Raw genomic sequence first — 13,980 nt, 5'->3', positions numbered from 1 at the left:
CACGCATATTTTTTAGATTATTTTCTATTGTAGATTTTGACGTAATATTGGCTATGTTTAAGTGAAAGTAATCATTCCTTACATTCAATTTCACTTATTGTTAATAACATCTATTTTCAATCTATTTCCTTCGAGCCGGAGTTGAACCAGCGACCTATGGATAACTAACAATTTATTTCTAATATATTTTTATCTCTACAGTCCACCGCTCTACCAACTGAGCTATCGAAGGATGGCATAGAACAAGAGCAACGTAAACTTCATATTACTACACATAAACTCCGTTCAGCATTGCGTAGTATGGTAATGAACTTGATATGTTGGGTCGCAATCCATCTTACCCGTATTTGGCTGTTTTTTAAATGCTAAGTATGAATATCTCATAAAATGCTTTTCTATGTTATCAGCTATGTTCACAAGAACCTTTTTCTAAAGCCTTACGCCCTCTTGCTTGCCGATTACGCCTTGAGGAACTGCATCCGGATGGCATTTGGTTACGTCTAAAACTTAGAGGTAAAACAGCGAGGCCGTGAGTGTGGGTTGGAGTTAAAAACTGTTAGTCCTGGTAGTTGATTATTCTTGTATTTTATTATTGAAGCAAACCAGAATTAACTTGAAAAAAAAAACTGTTTTAACAATTCACGGAAAACTAAATTCTTTTCGGGCTCCATTGAAGAAATGAAAATCAATGTGCCAGTATGCATTACTGTTTGTATTCAAAATTTGATGATTCAAATCAACAACTTTCTAGCAGTTGCTACTAACTAACTATTTATCGCATTGTGTCCGCCCATGTTTACTGGTTGGTTCATACGACGCCATCCACTGTCGTTAAGGCGTAAAAACCGAAGCAGTATGATATACACGCCTAACACCTTACTTTCTTAATGACTAATTTTCGCCTATTGGATGGATCAGAGCTTACGCCTTACACCTTAAGCACCTTCCGTAAGGTCGTAAGGCGTAAGAAGAGTCCCCTTGCGGATATGTATGCAACAGCGGTTCCATGGTGTAATGGTTATCACATCAGACTTTGACTCTGATAATCTGAGTTCGATTCTCAGTGGAACCTTAACTTTTGACCTTATTGCCCTTAAAAGACTATTCATAGTTGGCAATAAGTCACGACTAAGATTTTTTAAAGCCTTTGATGTTTTATATGAAACGTGATTGGCTCATTGGTCTAGTAGTATGATACTTGCTTCGGGTGTGAGTGATCCCGGGTTCAATTCCCGGATGGGCCCACAATCATTTCTTTAAACTGGTGGATTTACAAGTGATATTTTGGCTGTTTCTCTAAAGTTACTATAGCCAACCGAGATCACAGAAAATACTTAAGACCTACCTGTTCTTGTTTCAGCAGGATTAGGATGTGCTTAGTCGTTGCGTTTAGAAATCATCGTCGTGAGGTGCAAAGTTTACATGGAATGGTAAAGTATGCGTAATTCTCGCTCTCCGATGTACTTCTTTACCCCATACCTTGGTACGTCCTTGAGGCATCGCACACAACTAGGAGTAAAGGCAGGGAATGGGTCGGAAATAGTTCGTTGCTGTGAAATGTATTTCTGTTTTGCCATTAGAGCTGTATCTTCGGTGTGGTAAAATAGACTTTGAAACACAACTGATCGTAGCAGCACTCGAACCTGCAATCTTCGGATCCGAAGTCCGACGCCTTATCCATTAGGCCACACGACCATGTTAAACTCGAGACATTGAATGTTGATATAAAAATGATCATCCCTGTGTTGGGTAAAAGATAATTTTTCAAGAAAAATGTTAAATCAAAATGTAACGAATGGCAGCGATGGGATTCGAACCCATGCCTCCGAAGAGACTGGTGCCTTAAACCAGCGCCTTAGACCGCTCGGCCACGCTACCCTATATGTTATGGGGAGCAGCTGTTCCCTCAGGCGGAAATAGCCAGTTTACCATTAGAAAATGAGAATCGATGTAGTAGATTGCTTAGCAAATTTGTCTGGTATTATCGTATGACCTGAAATTTTTCGTCTTATCTAATGTCAGAAGGATTATCTAAATTTGAAATGTATTGATTTTCATATTATGACGAACACAGACACTCGAAAGTTAATTTAGAATAAGTTGAGAAGAATTCAACTCGTGCGATAAGATAGTTCACGAGCTGTAATCGATATTATAATACGACAAATTTCCGAAAGCAAGCTCATTTAAGAACCAATTCTTTAAACATTTAGGGCTCATCCGGGATTTGAACCCGGGGCCTCCTACACCCAAAGCAGGAATCATACCACTAGACCAATGAGCCATATGTAATGACACGCATATTTTTTAGATTATTTTCTATTGTAGATTTTGACGTAATATTGGCTATGTTTAAGTGAAAGTAATCATTCCTTACATTCAATTTCACTTATTGTTAATAACATCTATTTTCAATCTATTTCCTTCGAGCCGGAGTTGAACCAGCGACCTATGGATAACTAACAATTTATTTCTAATATATTTTTATCTCTACAGTCCACCGCTCTACCAACTGAGCTATCGAAGGATGGCATAGAACAAGAGCAACGTAAACTTCATATTACTACACATAAACTCCGTTCAGCATTGCGTAGTATGGTAATGAACTTGATATGTTGGGTCGCAATCCATCTTACCCGTATTTGGCTGTTTTTAAATGCTAAGTATGAATATCTCATAAAATGCTTTTCTATGTTATCAGCTATGTTCACAAGAACCTTTTTCTAAAGCCTTACGCCCTCTTGCTTGCCGATTACGCCTTGAGGAACTGCATCCGGATGGCATTTGGTTACGTCTAAAACTTAGAGGTAAAACAGCGAGGCCGTGAGTGTGGGTTGGAGTTAAAAACTGTTAGTCCTGGTAGTTGATTATTCTTGTATTTTATTATTGAAGCAAACCAGAATTAACTTGAAAAAAAAACTGTTTTAACAATTCACGGAAAACTAAATTCTTTTCGGGCTCCATTGAAGAAATGAAAATCAATGTGCCAGTATGCATTACTGTTTGTATTCAAAATTTGATGATTCAAATCAACAACTTTCTAGCAGTTGCTACTAACTAACTATTTATCGCATTGTGTCCGCCCATGTTTACTGGTTGGTTCATACGACGCCATCCACTGTCGTTAAGGCGTAAAAACCGAAGCAGTATGATATACACGCCTAACACCTTACTTTCTTAATGACTAATTTTCGCCTATTGGATGGATCAGAGCTTACGCCTTACACCTTAAGCACCTTCCGTAAGGTCGTAAGGCGTAAGAAGAGTCCCCTTGCGGATATGTGTGCAACAGCAGTTCCATGGTGTAATGGTTATCACATCAGACTTTGACTCTGATAATCTGAGTTCGATTCTCAGTGGAACCTTAACTTTTGACCTTATTGCCCTTAAAAGACTATTCATAGTTGGCAATAAGTCACGACTAAGATTTTTTAAAGCCTTTGATGTTTTATATGAAACGTGATTAGCTCATTGGTCTAGTAGTATGATACTTGCTTCGGGTGTGAGTGATCCCGGGTTCAATTCCCGGATGGGCCCACAATCATGGGGGCCCATCTTCCAATCTTATCCATTAGGCCACACGACCATGTTAAACTCGAGACATTGAATGTTGATATAAAAATGATCATCCCTGTGTTGGGTAAAAGATAATTTTTCAAGAAAAATGTAAAATCACAATGTAACGAATGGCAGCGATGGGATTCGAACCCATGCCTCCGAAGAGACTGGTGCCTTAAACCAGCGCCTTAGACCGCTCGGCCACGCTACCCTATATGTTATGGGGAGCAGATGTTCCCTCAGGCGGAAATAGCCAGTTTACCATTAGAAAATGAGAATCGATGTAGTAGATTGCTTAGCAACTTTGTTTGGTATTATCGTATGACCTGAAATTTTTCGTCTTATCTAATGTCAGAAGGATTATCTAAATTTGAAATGTATTGATTTTCATATTATGACGAACACAGACACTCGAAAGTTAATTTAGAATAAGTTGAGAAGAATTCAACTCGTGCGATAAGATAGTTCACGAGCTGTAATCGATATTATAATACGACAAATTTCCGAAAGCAAGCTCATTTAAGAACCAATTCTTTAAACATTTAGGGCTCATCCGGGATTTGAACCCGGGGCCTCCTACACCCAAAGCAGGAATCATACCACTAGACCAATGAGCCATATGTAATGACACGCATATTTTTTAGATTATTTTCTATTGTAGATTTTGACGTAATATTGGCTATGTTTAAGTGAAAGTAATCATTCCTTACATTAAATTTCACTTATTGTTAATAACATCTATTTTCAATCTATTTCCTTCGAGCCGGAGTTGAACCAGCGACCTATGGATAACTAACAATTTATTTCTAATATATTTTTATCTCTACAGTCCACCGCTCTACCAACTGAGCTATCGAAGGATGGCATAGAACAAGAGCAACGTAAACTTCATATTACTACACATAAACTCCGTTCAGCATTGCGTAGTATGGTAATGAACTTGATATGTTGGGTCGCAATCCATCTTACCCGTATTTGGCTGTTTTTTTAATGCTAAGTATGAATATCTCATAAAATGCTTTTCTATGTTATCAGCTATGTTCACAAGAACCTTTTTCTAAAGCCTTACGCCCTCTTGCTTGCCGATTACGCCTTGAGGAACTGCATCCGGATGGCATTTGGTTACGTCTAAAACTTAGAGGTAAAACAGCGAGGCCGTGAGTGTGGGTTGGAGTTAAAAACTGTTAGTCCTGGTAGTTGATTATTCTTGTATTTTATTATTGAAGCAAACCAGAATTAACTTGAAAAAAAAACTGTTTTAACAATTCACGGAAAACTAAATTCTTTTCGGGCTCCATTGAAGAAATGAAAATCAATGTGCCAGTATGCATTACTGTTTGTATTCAAAATTTGATGATTCAAATCAACAACTTTCTAGCAGTTGCTACTAACTAACTATTTATCGCATTGTGTCCGCCCATGTTTACTGGTTGGTTCATACGACGCCATCCACTGTCGTTAAGGCGTAAAAACCGAAGCAGTATGATATACACGCCTAACACCTTACTTTCTTAATGACTAATTTTCGCCTATTGGATGGATCAGAGCTTACGCCTTACACCTTAAGCACCTTCCGTAAGGTCGTAAGGCGTAAGAAGAGTCCCCCTTGCGGATATGTGTGCAACAGCGGTTCCATGGTGTAATGGTTATCACATCAGACTTTGACTCTGATAATCTGAGTTCGATTCTCAGTGGAACCTTAACTTTTGACCTTATTGCCCTTAAAAGACTATTCATAGTTGGCAATAAGTCACGACTAAGATTTTTTAAAGCCTTTGATGTTTTATATGAAACGTGATTGGCTCATTGGTCTAGTAGTATGATACTTGCTTCGGGTGTGAGTGATCCCGGGTTCAATTCCCGGATGGGCCCACAATCATTTCTTTAAACTGGTGGATTTACAAGTGATATTTTGGCTGTTTCTCTAAAGTTACTATAGCCAACCGAGATCACAGAAAATACTTAAGACCTACCTGTTCTTGTTTCAGCAGGATTAGGATGTGCTTAGTCGTTGCGTTTAGAAATCATCGTCGTGAGGTGCAAAGTTTACATGGAATGGTAAAGTATGCGTAATTCTCGCTCTCCGATGTACTTCTTTACCCCATACCTTGGTACGTCCTTGAGGCATCGCACACAACTAGGAGTAAAGGCAGGGAATGGGTCGGAAATAGTTCGTTGCTGTGAAATGTATTTCTGTTTTGCCATTAGAGCTGTATCTTCGGTGTGGTAAAATAGACTTTGAAACACAACTGATCGTAGCAGGACTCGAACCTGAAATCTTCGGATCCGAAGTCCGACGCCTTATCCATTAGGCCACACGACCATGTTAAACTCGAGACATTGAATGTTGATATAAAAATGATCATCCCTGTGTTGGGTAAAAGATAATTTTTCAAGAAAAATGTAAAATCAAAATGTAACGAATGGCAGCGATGGGATTCGAACCCATGCCTCCGAAGAGACTGGTGCCTTAAACCAGCGCCTTAGACCGCTCGGCCACGCTACCCTATATGTTATGGGGAGCAGATGTTCCCTCAGGCGGAAATAGCAAGTTTACCATTAGAAAATGAGAATCGATGTAGTAGATTGCTTAGCAACTTTGTTTAGTATTATCGTATGACCTGAAATTTTTCGTCTTATCTAATGTCAGAAGGATTATCTAAATTTGAAATGTATTGATTTTCATATTATGACGAACACAGACACTCGAAAGTTAATTTAGAATAAGTTGAGAAGAATTCAACTCGTGCGATAAGATAGTTCACGAGCTGTAATCGATATTATAATACGACAAATTTCCGAAAGCAAGCTCATTTAAGAACCAATTCTTTAAACATTTAGGGCTCATCCGGGATTTGGAACCCGGGGCCTCCTACACCCAAAGCAGGAATCATACCACTAGACCAATGAGCCATATGTAATGACACGCATATTTTTTAGATTATTTTCTATTGTAGATTTTGACGTAATATTGGCTATGTTTAAGTGAAAGTAATCATTCCTTACATTCAATTTCACTTATTGTTAATAACATCTATTTTCAATCTATTTCCTTCGAGCCGGAGTTGAACCAGCGACCTATGGATAACTAACAATTTATTTCTAATATATTTTTATCTCTACAGTCCACCGCTCTACCAACTGAGCTATCGAAGGATGGCATAGAACAAGAGCAACGTAAACTTCATATTACTACACATAAACTCCGTTCAGCATTGCGTAGTATGGTAATGAACTTGATATGTTGGGTCGCAATCCATCTTACCCGTATTTGGCTGTTTTTTTAATGCTAAGTATGAATATCTCATAAAATGCTTTTCTATGTTATCAGCTATGTTCACAAGAACCTTTTTCTAAAGCCGTACGCCCTCTTGCTTGCCGATTACGCCTTGAGGAACTGCATCCGGATGGCATTTGGTTACGTCTAAAACTTAGAGGTAAAACAGCGAGGCCGTGAGTGTGGGTTGGAGTTAAAAACTGTTAGTCCTGGTAGTTGATTATTCTTGTATTTTATTATTGAAGCAAACCAGAATTAACTTGAAAAAAAAACTGTTTTAACAATTCACGGAAAACTAAATTCTTTTCGGGCTCCATTGAAGAAATGAAAATCAATGTGCCAGTATGCATTACTGTTTGTATTCAAAATTTGATGATTCAAATCAACAACTTTCTAGCAGTTGCTACTAACTAACTATTTATCGCATTGTGTCCGCCCATGTTTACTGGTTGGTTCATACGACGCCATCCACTGTCGTTAAGGCGTAAAAACCGAAGCAGTATGATATACACGCCTAACACCTTACTTTCTTAATGACTAATTTTCGCCTATTGGATGGATCAGAGCTTACGCCTTACACCTTAAGCACCTTCCGTAAGGTCGTAAGGCGTAAGAAGAGTCCCCCTTGCGGATATGTGTGCAACAGCGGTTCCATGGTGTAATGGTTATCACAACAGACTTTGACTCTGATAATCTGAGTTCGATTCTCAGTGGAACCTTAACTTTTGACCTTATTGCCCTTAAAAAGACTATTCATAGTTGGCAATAAGTCACGACTAAGATTTTTAAAGCCTTTGATGTTTTATATGAAACGTGATTGGCTCATTGGTCTAGTAGTATGATACTTGCTTCGGGTGTGAGTGATCCCGGGTTCAATTCCCGGATGGGCCCACAATCATTTCTTTAAACTGGTGGATTTACAAGTGATATTTTGGCTGTTTCTCTAAAGTTACTATAGCCAACCGAGATCACAGAAAATACTTAAGACCTACCTGTTCTTGTTTCAGCAGGATTAGGATGTGCTTAGTCGTTGCGTTTAGAAATCATCGTCGTGAGGTGCAAAGTTTACATGGAATGGTAAAGTATGCGTAATTCTCGCTCTCCGATGTACTTCTTTACCCCATACCTTGGTACGTCCTTGAGGCATCGCACACAACTAGGAGTAAAGGCAGGGAATGGGTCGGAAATAGTTCGTTGCTGTTGGTCGTTTGTTACCCATTTTCTCAATTCCATCTTTGCCTCTGAAAAAAGTTTGAGTACCGTACCGATTACGGTCTTTGCTGCTTCTAATGTAGGCGCATTTGACAAGTAGTCGTCTACATATAGATGCCGTAACATTTGGCGACTGCTTACTGCTAGTTCGCCTTTGTATGACTCGAGGTGTTTCTTTAGGACGGTCCTGAGCACTGCCGGGCTGCATGTTAGCCCAAATGGTAGTCTATTCCATTTGTACGTCTGCAGCGTTCCTGGGGCGTTCCGTGGACGTCTTCTTCTTCTTCTTCTTCTTCTTCTTCTTCTTCTTCTTCTTCTTCTTCTTCTTCTTCTTCTTCTTCTTCTTCTTCTTCTTCTTCTTCTTCTTCTTCTTCTTCTTCTTCTTCTTCTTCTTCTTCTTCTTCTTCTTCTTCTTCTTCTTCTTCTTCTTCTTCTTCTTCTTCTTCTTCTTCTTCTTCTTCTTCTTCTTCTTCTTCTTCTTCTTCTTCTTCTTCTTCTTCTTCTTCTTCTTCTTCTTCTTCTTCTTCTTCTTCTTCTTCTTCTTCTTCTTCTTCTTCTTCTTCTTCTTCTTCTTCTTCTTCTTCTTCTTCTTCTTCTTCTTCTTCTTCTTCTTCTTCTTCTTCTTCTTCTTCTTCTTCTTCTTCTTCTTCTTCTTCTTCTTCTTCTTCTTCTTCTTCTTCTTCTTCTTCTTCTTCTTCTTCTTCTTCTTCTTCTTCTTCTTCTTCTTCTTCTTCTTCTTCTTCTTCTTCTTCTTCTTCTTCTTCTTCTTCTTCTTCTTCTTCTTCTTCTTCTTCTTCTTCTTCTTCTTCTTCTTCTTCTTCTTCTTCTTCTTCTTCTTCTTCTTCTTCTTCTTCTTCTTCTTCTTCTTCTTCTTCTTCTTCTTCTTCTTCTTCTTCTTCTTCTTCTTCTTCTTCTTCTTCTTCTTCTTCTTCTTCTTCTTCTTCTTCTTCTTCTTCTTCTTCTTCTTCTTCTTCTTCTTCTTCTTCTTCTTCTTCTTCTTCTTCTTCTTCTTCTTCTTCTTCTTCTTCTTCTTCTTCTTCTTCTTCTTCTTCTTCTTCTTCTTCTTCTTCTTCTTCTTCTTCTTCTTCTTCTTCTTCTTCTTCTTCTTCTTCTTCTTCTTCTTCTTCTTCTTCTTCTTCTTCTTCTTCTTCTTCTTCTTCTTCTTCTTCTTCTTCTTCTTCTTCTTCTTCTTCTTCTTCTTCTTCTTCTTCTTCTTCTTCTTCTTCTTCTTCTTCTTCTTCTTCTTCTTCTTCTTCTTCTTCTTCTTCTTCTTCTTCTTCTTCTTCTTCTTCTTCTTCTTCTTCTTCTTCTTCTTCTTCTTCTTCTTCTTCTTCTTCTTCTTCTTCTTCTTCTTCTTCTTCTTCTTCTTCTTCTTCTTATTCTTCTTCTTCTTCTTCTTCTTCTTCTTCTTCTTCTTCTTCTTCTTCTTCTTCTTCTTCTTCTTCTTCTTCTTCTTCTTCTTCTTCTTCTTCTTCTTCTTCTTCTTCTTCTTCTTCTTCTTCTTCTTCTTCTTCTTATTCTTCTTCTTCTTCTTCTTCTTCTTCTTCTTCTTCTTCTTCTTCTTCTTCCTTCTTCTTCTTCTTCTTCTTCTTCTTCTTCTTCTTCTTCTTCTTCTTCTTCTTCTTCTTCTTCTTCTTCTTCTTCTTCTTCTTCTTCTTCTTCTTCTTCTTCTTCTTCTTCTTCTTCTTCTTCTTCTTCTTCTTCTTCTTCTTCTTCTTCTTCTTCTTCTTCTTCTTCTTCTTCTTCTTCTTCTTCTTCTTCTTCTTCTTCTTCTTCTTCTTCTTCTTCTTCTTCTTCTTCTTCTTCTTCTTCTTCTTCTTCTTCTTCTTCTTCTTCTTCTTCTTCTTCTTCTTCTTCTTCTTCTTCTTCTTCTTCTTCTTCTTCTTCTTCTTCTTCTTCTTCTTCTTCTTCTTCTTCTTCTTCTTCTTCTTCTTCTTCTTCTTCTTCTTCTTCTTCTTCTTCTTCTTCTTCTTCTTCTTCTTCTTCTTCTTCTTCTTCTTCTTCTTCTTCTTCTTCTTCTTCTTCTTCTTCTTCTTCTTCTTCTTCTTCTTCTTCTTCTTCTTCTTCTTCTTCTTCTTCTTCTTCTTCTTCTTCTTCTTCTTCTTCTTCTTCTTCTTCTTCTTCTTCTTCTTCTTCTTCTTCTTCTTCTTCTTCTTCTTCTTCTTCTTCTTCTTCTTCTTCTTCTTCTTCTTCTTCTTCTTCTTCTTCTTCTTCTTCTTCTTCTTCTTCTTCTTCTTCTTCTTCTTCTTCTTCTTCTTCTTCTTCTTCTTCTTCTTCTTCTTCTTCTTCTTCTTCTTCTTCTTCTTCTTCTTCTTCTTCTTCTTCTTCTTCTTCTTCTTCTTCTTCTTCTTCTTCTTCTTCTTCTTCTTCTTCTTCTTCTTCTTCTTCTTCTTCTTCTTCTTCTTCTTCTTCTTCTTCTTCTTCTTCTTCTTCTTCTTCTTCTTCTTCTTCTTCTTCTTCTTCTTCTTTCTTCTTCTTCTTCTTCTTCTTCTTCTTCTTCTTCTTCTTCTTCTTCTTCTTCTTCTTCTTCTTCTTCTTCTTCTTCTTCTTCTTCTTCTTCTTCTTCTTCTTCTTCTTCTTCTTCTTCTTCTTCTTCTTCTTCTTCTTCTTCTTCTTCTTCTTCTTCTTCTTCTTCTTCTTCTTCTTCTTCTTCTTCTTCTTCTTCTTCTTCTTCTTCTTCTTCTTCTTCTTCTTCTTCTTCTTCTTCTTCTTCTTCTTCTTCTTCTTCTTCTTCTTCTTCTTCTTCTTCTTCTTCTTCTTCTTCTTCTTCTTCTTCTTCTTCTTCTTCTTCTTCTTCTTCTTCTTCTTCTTCTTCTTCTTCTTCTTCTTCTTCTTCTTCTTCTTCTTCTTCTTCTTCTTCTTCTTCTTCTTCTTCTTCTTCTTCTTCTTCTTCTTCTTCTTCTTCTTCTTCTTCTTCTTCTTCTTCTTCTTCTTCTTCTTCTTCTTCTTCTTCTTCTTCTTCTTCTTCTTCTTCTTCTTCTTCTTCTTCTTCTTCTTCTTCTTCTTCTTCTTCTTCTTCTTCTTCTTCTTCTTCTTCTTCTTCTTCTTCTTCTTCTTCTTCTTCTTCTTCTTCTTCTTCTTCTTCTTCTTCTTCTTCTTCTTCTTCTTCTTCTTCTTCTTCTTCTTCTTCTTCTTCTTCTTCTTCTTCTTCTTCTTCTTCTTCTTCTTCTTCTTCTTCTTCTTCTTCTTCTTCTTCTTCTTCTTCTTCTTCTTCTTCTTCTTCTTCTTCTTCTTCTTCTTCTTCTTCTTCTTCTTCTTCTTCTTCTTCTTCTTCTTCTTCTTCTTGAACGACTGCTGGGACGTCCGTAGCGATGTTAGGGACCAGACTTCTTCTTAACTTCTTGCGATGTGATTCTGGAATGTGTACAAAAGTCCGTGAGCCAAATATGCATAGATGAAATACATCTGGGGTCGAATTTTGAACACCGTACTTTTGCTTAGCCAATACTTAACTTAGAGATAAGTCTGACTTATCGATAAGTCGCAATTTTGAACAAAAATGAAAAAGTTTAGTAAAATACTTGAGCCAAAAAAGAGTTAAGTTAAGCAAGAAAATGAAGATAAGTCCAAGGTACCTCCGGAGGTACCTTATCTCTGTAAGTTTGTACTTTAGACCCATTTCATCACTAAATTTAGCAAAATATTTGTGGTTGTGCTATAAGAAAAAATTTAAAACGCGTCTGATAGACTATTTGTTTTAAAATTGACAGCTCAGCAAATAAATAAGTTTTAAAAAAGTTACAAAAATGCATAAAATGGAATCTGGAAATTCCACGTTCATCGACATAGTTATCTTCTTCCATGTTTCATTCTTCAATTCCTTAGTAATTAGGGTATTGAAGTCTCCTTCCGTCACCTCCTGTGGAACTAATTGTATGATTTATTGAGCAAATCTAGTAAAAATTGCTACTGACGACTAAGATATTAATATCGTATATATTACTTAACTTTTCTTCATTGTATAAATCCAACAAATAATCCATCTCGCGATCTTATCAAATATTGCGTTTCACTTTCTCCTTCATTCCGTCAGTTTTCGGCCCCATTTCATCCAAATAGCACCTGTTTAAAAACAACACTGCAAACACATCAAAATAATTTTTAAATACTTATGTCATGCTTGTTTCGTGTAAATTCGTCTGCTTTGTTTTCAGAAAACGTTTGCAAGCTTTAACGTCATTGGCCAAAATTTGCCCCGCCTTACTTTTGACAAGTTAAGCGAAAAAATGCTAAGCCGGCATAAGTATCAACATTTTTTTTTTCAATATCACGTCTTAAGTGAAGAACGATAAGTTTCACTTATCGAGCCGAACTTGGCTTATGTCGGCTTGGCAAAAGTTGGCTTAAGTCGACTTTTGGCTAAGCAAAAGTACGGTGTTCAAAATTCGACCCCTGGTCTTTTCTTGTACCATGATTCGTATGGAGTTACTTCAGCTGTGCTTGAGAGGACTCTGTTGAGTGTGTAAACTGAATAGGCTATTGCTTCAGCCCAGAGTTGAATAGGAACCCGACTTGAATAGATTATGCTGCGAGCTGCATTAAGGATTGTCCGATTTGATCTTTCAGCTATACCATTTTGGGCTGGAGTGTAGGGGGCTGACGTTTCGTGTCTTATTCCAAGCTGCAGGAGTTTGTTTCGAAATTCTTTTCCAGTATACTCTCCTCCATTGTCAGAGCGTAGGACGACAACATTGTTTCCAGTTTGAGTTTTGAAGGAGGCAGCAAAGTTGAGAAAGAGCATTGGGACTTCGTCTTTGTTTTTCATTAAATGCACTGAACACCATCCTCTGTGGTCGTCCTTAAATGTAACAAAGTATCTTGCTCCAGGTGGCGATAGGTGTTCCATGGGACCGCAGACGTCGGAGTGGACTAAGTTGCCTACCGTGATTACTCTTAATCTACCAATGGGGAAGGGTAGACGAGTCATTTTTCCGAGTTTACAGCCAACACAAAGACTACGAGACAGGGGAGTGTTCTTGAGATTCAGTCCGTCTATAAGACCTAGAGCCGACATTCTTAAGATGGTGTTGTTGGATGTATGAGCGAACCTCTCGTGCCAGGTTGATGATGGACAGGTGTGTTTTGCAGCCATAGCTACATCGGTCTCCTCCAAATCTATTGAGATGTTGAGGCAGTAGAGGGTGTTTCTTGTCCGTTTTCCAAACAGCTGAAGTTTTCCATCTTTGTAGAAGTGTACTTCGTCGTTCGTAAAAATAGCCTTTTACGACTTGTGAGGTTGCAGTGCCAATTGAAAATAGATTGGTTCCTAGTTTGGGGATATAGAGTACTTTTACAATGGGTATCACAGTTGTAATACTATTGATGGTTGACTTTGCTTCTATGTCTCCTTTTCCTCTCACAGGTAAACGTGTGTTACCGATTCCAGTGACAAACCATGACTCAGGTTCAACGAGAATGAAATTCTTGAGTAATGATTTCAGATGAGTCATATGTCGTGTCGTTCCGGAGTCAGCGAACCATAGCTTGTCTTCGTCGTGAATTTGAGCTGTTGATGGGAAAAAAGACTGGTAACTGAAGTCAGCAAGGTCTTGGTTGCTGTTTTTCTCTGGACAAGGTTGTTGTATGTCGATAGTGATGTTTGAGATTTCTATGTTCTTGGCTACTTCCCTTTCGGCTTTGATTCGCCCACGACACGTTGCGATGAAGTGGCTCGTCTCTCCACAAAAATGGCAATTCTGTTGGTCTGGTACGGATGTCCACCTCTTCTGGCTCCAAAACCTCCTCTTCTTCGTTCGCGTTGTCCTCTTAAAGGCGTATGAGGTTGACTTGAGAAGGCTTGATCATCAGTTGAACTAGATTTGGTATCTAGATAAAGCTTGCTAAAATTCTCTTCTTTCAAAAGATGTTGAGTCAAAAGTTAAATGGTCTCTTCGTCTGCCGGTACATTGTCCCAAACTGACAGAAAATATCTG

General features: G+C 38.0%; 12 non-coding genes across 12 annotated transcripts; 3 read left to right on the top strand and 9 right to left on the bottom strand.

Moving 5' to 3' along the window:
* Positions 1–126: 126 nt before the first annotated feature.
* Positions 127–232, bottom strand: Trnay-gua. The gene is made up of 2 exons: positions 196–232; positions 127–162 (listed from the first exon to the last, which is right to left on the bottom strand). It is a non-coding gene; the product is annotated as a tRNA-Tyr (tRNA).
* Positions 233–1,000: 768 nt separating this feature from the next.
* On the top strand, positions 1,001–1,072 carry Trnaq-uug. Its single transcript has one exon. It is a non-coding gene; the product is annotated as a tRNA-Gln (tRNA).
* A 724-nt stretch (positions 1,073–1,796) lies between these two features.
* On the bottom strand, positions 1,797–1,878 carry Trnal-aag. Its single transcript has one exon. It is a non-coding gene; the product is annotated as a tRNA-Leu (tRNA).
* A 334-nt stretch (positions 1,879–2,212) lies between these two features.
* On the bottom strand, positions 2,213–2,284 carry Trnap-ugg. The gene has a single exon. It is a non-coding gene; the product is annotated as a tRNA-Pro (tRNA).
* Positions 2,285–2,421: 137 nt separating this feature from the next.
* Positions 2,422–2,527, bottom strand: Trnay-gua. Its single transcript has 2 exons — positions 2,491–2,527; positions 2,422–2,457 (listed from the first exon to the last, which is right to left on the bottom strand). It is a non-coding gene; the product is annotated as a tRNA-Tyr (tRNA).
* Positions 2,528–3,293: 766 nt separating this feature from the next.
* Positions 3,294–3,365, top strand: Trnaq-uug. Its single transcript has one exon. It is a non-coding gene; the product is annotated as a tRNA-Gln (tRNA).
* A 322-nt stretch (positions 3,366–3,687) lies between these two features.
* Trnal-aag lies at positions 3,688–3,769 on the bottom strand. The gene has a single exon. It is a non-coding gene; the product is annotated as a tRNA-Leu (tRNA).
* Positions 3,770–4,103: 334 nt separating this feature from the next.
* On the bottom strand, positions 4,104–4,175 carry Trnap-ugg. The gene has a single exon. It is a non-coding gene; the product is annotated as a tRNA-Pro (tRNA).
* Positions 4,176–4,312: 137 nt separating this feature from the next.
* On the bottom strand, positions 4,313–4,418 carry Trnay-gua. The gene is made up of 2 exons: positions 4,382–4,418; positions 4,313–4,348 (listed from the first exon to the last, which is right to left on the bottom strand). It is a non-coding gene; the product is annotated as a tRNA-Tyr (tRNA).
* A 768-nt stretch (positions 4,419–5,186) lies between these two features.
* Positions 5,187–5,258, top strand: Trnaq-uug. Its single transcript has one exon. It is a non-coding gene; the product is annotated as a tRNA-Gln (tRNA).
* A 724-nt stretch (positions 5,259–5,982) lies between these two features.
* Positions 5,983–6,064, bottom strand: Trnal-aag. Its single transcript has one exon. It is a non-coding gene; the product is annotated as a tRNA-Leu (tRNA).
* A 544-nt stretch (positions 6,065–6,608) lies between these two features.
* Trnay-gua lies at positions 6,609–6,714 on the bottom strand. The gene is made up of 2 exons: positions 6,678–6,714; positions 6,609–6,644 (listed from the first exon to the last, which is right to left on the bottom strand). It is a non-coding gene; the product is annotated as a tRNA-Tyr (tRNA).
* Between the last annotated feature and the right edge of the window lie 7,266 nt (positions 6,715–13,980).

Source organism: Daphnia magna, linkage group LG4 (assembly GCF_020631705.1).
Source record: "Daphnia magna isolate NIES linkage group LG4, ASM2063170v1.1, whole genome shotgun sequence".
Lineage (NCBI taxonomy): Eukaryota > Metazoa > Arthropoda > Branchiopoda > Diplostraca > Daphniidae > Daphnia > Daphnia magna.
The sequence above is the reverse complement of the archived record's forward strand: the minus strand, read 5'-3'. Positions and strand labels throughout refer to the sequence as shown.